The 7,578-nt window shown below is 47.1% G+C and overlaps 1 protein-coding gene across 3 annotated transcripts in view; it reads left to right on the top strand.

The window, feature by feature from the left end:
• Window positions 1-2,975: 2,975 nt before the first annotated feature.
• Window positions 2,976-7,578, top strand: part of zdhhc21 (zDHHC palmitoyltransferase 21) — an 84,656-nt gene continuing 80,053 nt past the window's right edge. Inside the window, exons 1-2 of one of the 3 annotated variants that reach the window (XM_080188535.1) lie at window positions 2,976-3,060; window positions 3,159-3,269. The gene's annotated coding sequence lies outside the window, so the exon portion shown is untranslated. Of the gene's footprint in view, window positions 3,061-3,158; window positions 3,270-3,609; window positions 3,791-4,497; window positions 4,599-7,578 lie in introns of those variants that run through there. The other 2 variants (XM_080188534.1, XM_080188536.1) reach the window with 2 other exon arrangements.

The following is a 7,578-nucleotide window of genomic DNA, read 5'->3' as shown; positions in this document are numbered from 1 at the left end:
CAAACCTGCATTCCTGGTGCTGTAAGGCAGCAGTGCTAAGCACTGTGCCACTATGTTCCATCAAGCCAATGAACCACTGCACCCACATGAGATCCCAGACCTTCCATTGTCACTCATGGTGGCTGATATCTTTAAATGGAACAGTAAACAGCACTTAGTCCTAGTCGATTCATACTCTAGTTGGTTTGAAATTTACCACCTCCTCAACATGAAGAATAACACTGTCATAGGCAACATACATGGCACCCCTCAAAGGATAATGAGGGACAACGCTCACCAATTTATCTCCAGGGTGTGCAAGGGCTTTGCACACACATAGGATTTTACACATCACAAGTAGTCCCCTGTACCCCACTGTCTAATATCCTGGCAGAATAAGCGGTGCCTTTAACCAAGCAACTACTAGAGAAGTGTGCCTGAGGCAACACAGATTTCTACTCACCAGCCTGTGAAGTGTGCTGAGACAGGGCTTGCTCTTGTTATTATAGTGAATGATCTCTGGGTACAACAGGACCATGACCCTGCTGCCAAAGCCATTTTGCAAACAAAAGTTGAAACCATTATTAAACAGCAACATAGGTGAAAAAGGTATTACAATTGCAATGCCCTCAGACTCTGTCCTTTAGAACCTGCTCAAGCGGTCAGGATCCGGACTGCTTAAAGCCATGACAAACTGCTGCTGGTACACGGTCAGGCCCCACAACCAAACAGATATGTGATTGTCTTGGATGGTTCTCATTATGTAAGAACTCAATGATACCTACCTGCAGGTACCTGAACCAGCACCCTCAACCACCACAGAATCCAATGCATCCAGCTCGCCATCTAGTTCCCCTACACCAATGGAAATGGAGGCTCCTCCAGAGGCCAATGCAGCAAACTCTGCAGCCTCAGGGTATGGAACACCTGATGCCACTCACAATGAGGATACCAACCCAAGGACATCTCAAGCACAGCCAACTGGCACACTCACACACTCAGGGCACCTGAGTAAAGTAAATACAAGATTCAAGGACTATGTCATGAACATATCTGCCAATTGACATTTTTTAAAAGGGGGGAGGGAGGAGAGACACAATATATGTGCCATCTGCAGCAGCCCAATCAGTATTTTTCACAATGTAAATAGCTATGCTTTGTTGCCCTGTTTAATTGTGTATGTTGTAAATAGTTTACCCCCTGTAACTGTTCCCATACCATAAGACCATAAGATATAGGAAGAGAATTAGGCCAGTGGGGCCACCAAGTCTGCTCCACCATTCGATCATAGCTGATATTTTTCTCATCCCCATTCTCCTGCCATTTCCCCATAACCCCTGATCCTTTATTAATCAAGAACCTACCTATCTCTATCTTAAAGACATTCAAAGTACACTGTTACACGTCTGTTTGGTTGTCCCAACTTAAGCGGGGAAGAGCGGGTGGTTGCGTAGACACTGGAATATAAGAACATAAGAAATAGGAGCAGGAGTAGGCCACCTAGCCCCTCGAGCCTGCTCCGCCATTCAATAAGATCCTGGCTGATCTGAAGTGGATCAGTTCCACTTACTCGCCTGCTCCCCATAACCCTTAATTCCCTTATCGATCAGAAATCTATCTACCTGTGACTTAAACATATTCAATGAGGTAGCCTCCACCACTTCAACGGGCAGAGAATGCCAGAGATTCACCACTCTTTGAGAGAAGAAGTTCCTCCTCAACTCTGTTCTAAACTGCCCCCCCCGCCTTATTTTGAGGCTGTGCCCCCTAGTTTTGGTTAATGATGTGGGTACAAAGAGGGTCATGTGTCTGTAGTGCAGGAATTCTCCCATGGGTTTGGGCAGACACACAGCTTGTGAGAGCTGCTCAGTACTGTTAATAAATCTTTGTAGTTGTTAATCCCTTGTAGCCAGTTATTGCAACGTAGTATATTCTACAACCTCTGCCTCCATCTTAAATCCAGATGCATTTTTTGCTTTTTGTTTTGCTGTTTCGTTTTGCCTGGTTTTTTTTAACCCCTTTATGTTGTATTCAGTTTTTTATGTAGCCATTCATGCCTCATTTGTTTCTGTACTGTATCCATTGCCACTATCTTTGATTGTTGCGATGTAAACAATAATCTTACTAATTTATTTCCCTGGCCTCCACCCTATCCCAGACCTTCTCCTTTGTTCTTCCACCCCTCCGCAATTTTCAAAACTTTTGGATTTGTCTTTTTTTTCAGCTTGGTTGAAAGATCATCAAGCAGAAACGTTACCCCTGATGTTCTACACATATGTGAACTGACCTGAATTTTCTCAGCATTTTTTGTTCTCAGTATAAACCTTCTATCTAGGAGTGGCAGCCCAACTCCTGGCATTGTTTCCTCCATAATGTCTTCCCGCTTAGGTGATAGTAATTGCTGAGAGGGTTTTCTGTTGCAGAGTGAGAATATTGGTGAGGTCGGAGGGAAGGGCGGGGGGATCTCCTTTCTTCTCTTCTCCAGTTCCTGGGTCTAAGCTTGTCGAAGAGTCATCCATACCGGAATTTTACTGCCCCACCAGCCACAGGAATCAGAGCGGACAACGTGTGGACAATGGGAAGGTCTGTTGACCTCGGGCAGGATCTTATGGTTTTGGGATGAACGAGGCCGTAAAATCCCACCCCCGATTAGGATTCACTGGCCACACGTGCCATAAGTCCGCAAATTCCCACCTGGGCTCAATGGACTTTTACATGACCCGCTGGATTTTCTGTCTCGCCTGCTACAATTCCCATGGCAAGGTGGGAGAATTTTGGCCATTGGCTCCGTCCTCCCTCCACAGATGATGTCAGACCTGCTGAGATTTTCCAGCATTTCCTGCGCAGATGCCAAACCTCCAAAATAGTTTTTGCACCACATGGAATTCTGGCAGCCATTTCTCTCCTGAATACCTTTTGTCCCATGATGGGAATTCACCTCCTTAAGAGGTGCATGATTTCCAGCTGCCCAAACAGGCAGGCATGTTCCTGCAGCGAATAACCTGAATCAGGATAATGTGCACACTACACCAGTATCATACCCTGCTTCGGGAAACAGACGGGCGCAGAGCGTAGACACGAGTACATTTCTAGCCTAAATCCTTTGTGTTGATCAGTTTCAATCAGTGTTTGAACGTCAGAATGTTAATAACATAAAAATCCTTTAATATTTCTTTCAGCTACAGTAAACCGCCCAGAAGCAGTGGAAGGGACAGAATTCAAATGTCGCAAATGTTGTGTTGTAAGGCACAATTGTTGATGCCCTCTCTGAAGGCTGCCTTTCCAAAGAGGTAAATATTCACTTTGTGCAAAATTCTGCAAGAACTGAATTGATTTTGTGATGGGAGATGCGAAATGTAGCCTATTTCTAACCACAAGAGTCGAGATCTTCCCCCCTTCCTGTGTGTGCATGTATAAGGGGATGTCAATTTAATTTTGATTGAGAATTAATCCTTGTCAAAGAATTGTAGCGGTTTAACAATGTTGGGTAGGTGGCATTTGTCCCACCGCGGCTCCGCCCTGTCCATATTTATTTGTGTGTGTAAAGCAGCCCCAGTTGTAGTGAGAGAAACAATAGTCTCCACAGTCACGCCATATCGCCAGCCTCCAAATGCTCCTTCTCTCGGAAGGGATTCACAAACCCTGCTGGATTTGAGCTGTTAGTCTCTGCCCTGCGCCTCCTGCCGGTCTTTGTCTCTCTGGGTGACAAGACAGTTGGGTCAGGGCAGTTTTCTTGTGATCCCGGAAGTGGTGTTGAGCTGCTTATCTCAGTGATGTGCTGATGCCGGAGCCGCTGAGGACAGGGACCAAGGTAAGCAAGGGGGAATGGGGAGGGAGGGGGACTGGGAGGTGGAGGAGGAGGGTGAGTGGCAGGAGGTGGAGGAGGAGGGTGAGTGGCAGGAGGAGGAAGGTGAGTGGCAGGAGGTGACTGGAAGGAGGTGGAGGAGGGTGAGTGGCAGGTGGAGGAGGGTGAGTGGCAGGTGGAGGAGGGTGAATGGCAGGAGGTGACTGGGAGGAGGTGGAGGAGAGTGAGTGGCAGGAGGAGGAGGTGGAGGAGAGTGAGTGGCAGGAGGAGGAGAGTGAGTGGCAGGAGGTGACTGGGAGGAGGTGGAGGAGGGTGAGTGGCAGGTGGAAGAGGGTGAGTGGCAGGAGGTGACTGGGAGGAGGTGGAGGGGGTGAGTGGCAGGAGGTGACTGGGAGGAGGTGGAGGGGGTGAGTGGCAGGTGGAGGAGGGTGAGTGGCAGGAGGTGACTGGGAGGAGGTGGAGGGGGTGAGTGGCAGGAGGTGACTGGGAGGAGGTGGAGGGGGTGAGTGGCAGGTGGAGGAGGGTGAGTGGCAGGAGGTGACTGGGAGGAGGTGGAGGAGGGTGAATGGCAGGTGGAAGAGGGTGAGTGACAGGAGGTGGAGGAGGGTGAGTGTCAGGAGGTGACTGGGAGGAGGTGGAGGGGGTGAGTGGAGATAGAGGGAGGATGAGGTGCTGGAGGGTGAGTGAGTGGCAGTAGGTGGAGGGAGGTTGACTGGGAAGTAGTGAAGGGGTGTTTAAGGTGAGGGTGTTTGGGAGTGAGTGAGTGCTACATGGGGCGGTCAGGCAGAGGACGGCGCTCACAGGCTGGGAAGCGGTGAGTGTCACAGGGGGAAGCGGCGACAGAGCGGGGAGCCGGGGCGAGTTGTCACTGGGTATTGGGATCAGGGCCGCCCAGCAGCAGCGATCCCTGTCCCTGTCAGTGAGCAGGAAGCCCAGAGCAGACAGAAGCAGCAGTTTATTAACCACTGAGCTGGAGCGGCTGTGAGAACCACTCCGTGTATTTGCCAAGTGGGTTCAGTGAAGTTGAGTCAGTGTCTGTGTGAAACCTTCCACTCTGCAATCTGCTGGGTGGAACACTGGCCACTGTTCCCCCAGCGTTGTTTCATTCTTCAGGCGGTTTTTTCTACAGCGAATCTGTCTGTAAATGACATGTTGATATCTGGTGATTGGGGAAATCGGATGGGTCGGATTTTAATGGGTTAAAATCGGGCCGTAACTCGTTTCTACGTGTTTTATGTTCTGTGCATTTTCTGTGAAATGTTTCTATAAATGTTTAACGAAGCCTACTTGTGAATGACTCAAAATCAGTACCGGAATAGGTTGTAATAATTAATGCAGAATGTGCTTCCGGCTGTCTTGGGGGCCGAGAGTTCCCCCAGTTGTGGTTCTGAGTGATGGTGACTGTGATACAATGTGCCGGGTTGGGGGAGAATTTTACTCAGGATGAGTTATGGTGATTGGGTATGATTGGAGTTAGGGTAAATGGGTAATAATTCCGAGTGTAATAGTAACTGAGTCCCACCCCAACCCTCTGGGTTTTCTAAGGGATAAGGGGACAGCCCAGGACATGGGTTTCAACCTGTCTTCATGTTAATCCAGTCTGGTATAGAACCCGCTTTGCAGGTTTAACTGGCTTTCTCAAGCCTACCGGTTGCAGTGGCATGTTCTGGGGGAAGGCAAGTGCTTTCACAGTACTTCTAAAGGGCCCAGGGGAGCAGTATTAGAGTAGGATGGATTAGAACCCCTACAGTGCAGAAGGAGGCCATTTGGCCTGCGCCAACAACAATCCCACCCAGGCCCTGTTTCGATAACCCCACGTATTCCCCCTACTAATCTCCCTGACGCTAAGGGGCAATTTTACTATGGCCAATCAACCTACCCTGCACATCTTTGGACTGTGGGAGGAAACCGGAGCATCCAGAGGAAACACAGACAGACACGGGGAGAATGTGCAGACTCCACACAGAACGTCATCCAAGGCTAGAATTGAGCCCAGGTCCCTCGTGCTTAAGGCAACAGTGCTAATCCACTGTGCCACGGTGCTGCTTCCTCCCAGTCTCCTCCATTCACTCCCTCCGCTTGGGACCTAACATCTGGGTGAGAGAGTACAGTGCTCCCCAAGGTGGAGGTTAGGCCTCCTGCAGGGCTGGGGACTGAACAGTCTTCATTCTGGATTAGACAATTTCTCCCAGTGCTGTGATGGAGATCTGACCTAGTTGGCTCGGTAGCCTCTTCTGGCATTCTATACACCTTCCATGTATCTGGCACTATGAATGGCCAATACTTATTAAAGTGTGGGTGGGCATTGTTCTGAATAATTTTTTAACAATTCAAGCTATTGCTGCAAGCATACTTTTTTATTGGCACCAAGGGATCATTCATCTTTCCATTTCAATCTGTAACAGTTTAGGAGATTTGGAAGTCTTGTACTTGTCCATCACAGGCCTGCAATTCAGGAAGCCAATACTTCTCATTCCACACCGCATATCCCCCTTCCAACATTCAAGACTTGAGGCAAAGGACACATTTCTCTTTTGATTTTATTATTGTCACATGTATTGAGATACAGTGAAAAGTATTGTTTCTTGCGTGCTTTACAGACAAAACATACCATTCATAGAGTACATAGAGGAGAAGGAAACAATAGGGTGCAGAATATAGTATTGCAGTTACCAATAGAATGATGAGAAAGATCAGCTTGAGAGGACTGTTCAAAAGACTGATGGCAGTAGGGAAAAAGCAGTCCTTGAATTGGTTGGTGCATGTTCTCAGACGTTTGTACCTTTTGCCCGACGGAAAAAAGGTGGAAGAAAGTATGTCTGAGATGTGTGCGGTCCTTGATTATGCTGGCTACTGTCCTGAGGCAGTGGAAAGTGTAGATAGAATCATTGGATGGGAGCTGGTTAGCATGATGGACTGGGCTACATTCACAATCCTTTGTTGTTTCTTGCGGTCTTGCTCAGAGCAGGATCCATACCAGGCTCTTTTATACAGACACCTACTGCTTGCACTGCTTGGGGGCAGCATCAGGGAGTTGCTTGCATTTTTTAAAAAATAAGTTTCAATTAGCACACTTTCAGTAGGTTATTTGTGGAATTATTTTAGTTTATGATACTTTATAATAATTATTCAGAGCTGAGAGTGCAGCAATTTAATTGTTTATTATTAAAGCAGATTACTGCGGATGCTGAAATCTGAAACCAGAAGAGAAAATGCTGGAAAATCTCAGTAGGTCTGGCAGCATCTGTAAGGAGAGAAAAGAGTTGACATTTTGAGTCTAGATGACTCTTTATCAAAGCAGAAAATTGTTAGTTGGTTTAATTTTATGCAAACAAAGCTAGTTGTTAGTTTAAAGCTGTGACTTTTTTCAATGTCATCCTTTTTAGTTTACCTTCAGTGATGCAAACATACACAGTTGACATAATTTATCAATACTGATATATGCAGCAAATATTTTCTGTTAGGCTCTGGCCTGTGATACTTTTAGCAATTGGATATTGGTCAGTAACAGGTTTAATATTGACGCAACGGATGTGAAGTCCAATTATAGTGAACTAAAGAGAGAATGTGAAGTTGAAATTCCTAAAACTCTGGAGTTGTTATTTAAGTCCCATCAACCCCCCCATTGTGTCACACACATGGACAGTCACACCGACGCACACACATGTGGAATTCAATACTTTTGAAGAGGATGACCATCAGACTCTCGCATCGTAATTGGGACTGGTATGCATTTGAGGATGTGTGCTCAGAATCAGAGAAAGCATTTTGAGAAAGCACCATAGAAAGCATTC

Source organism: Carcharhinus amblyrhynchos, chromosome 5 (assembly GCF_965287045.1).
Source record: "Carcharhinus amblyrhynchos chromosome 5, sCarAmb.v2.hapA, whole genome shotgun sequence".
Lineage (NCBI taxonomy): Eukaryota > Metazoa > Chordata > Chondrichthyes > Carcharhiniformes > Carcharhinidae > Carcharhinus > Carcharhinus amblyrhynchos.
The sequence above is the reverse complement of the archived record's forward strand: the minus strand, read 5'-3'. Positions and strand labels throughout refer to the sequence as shown.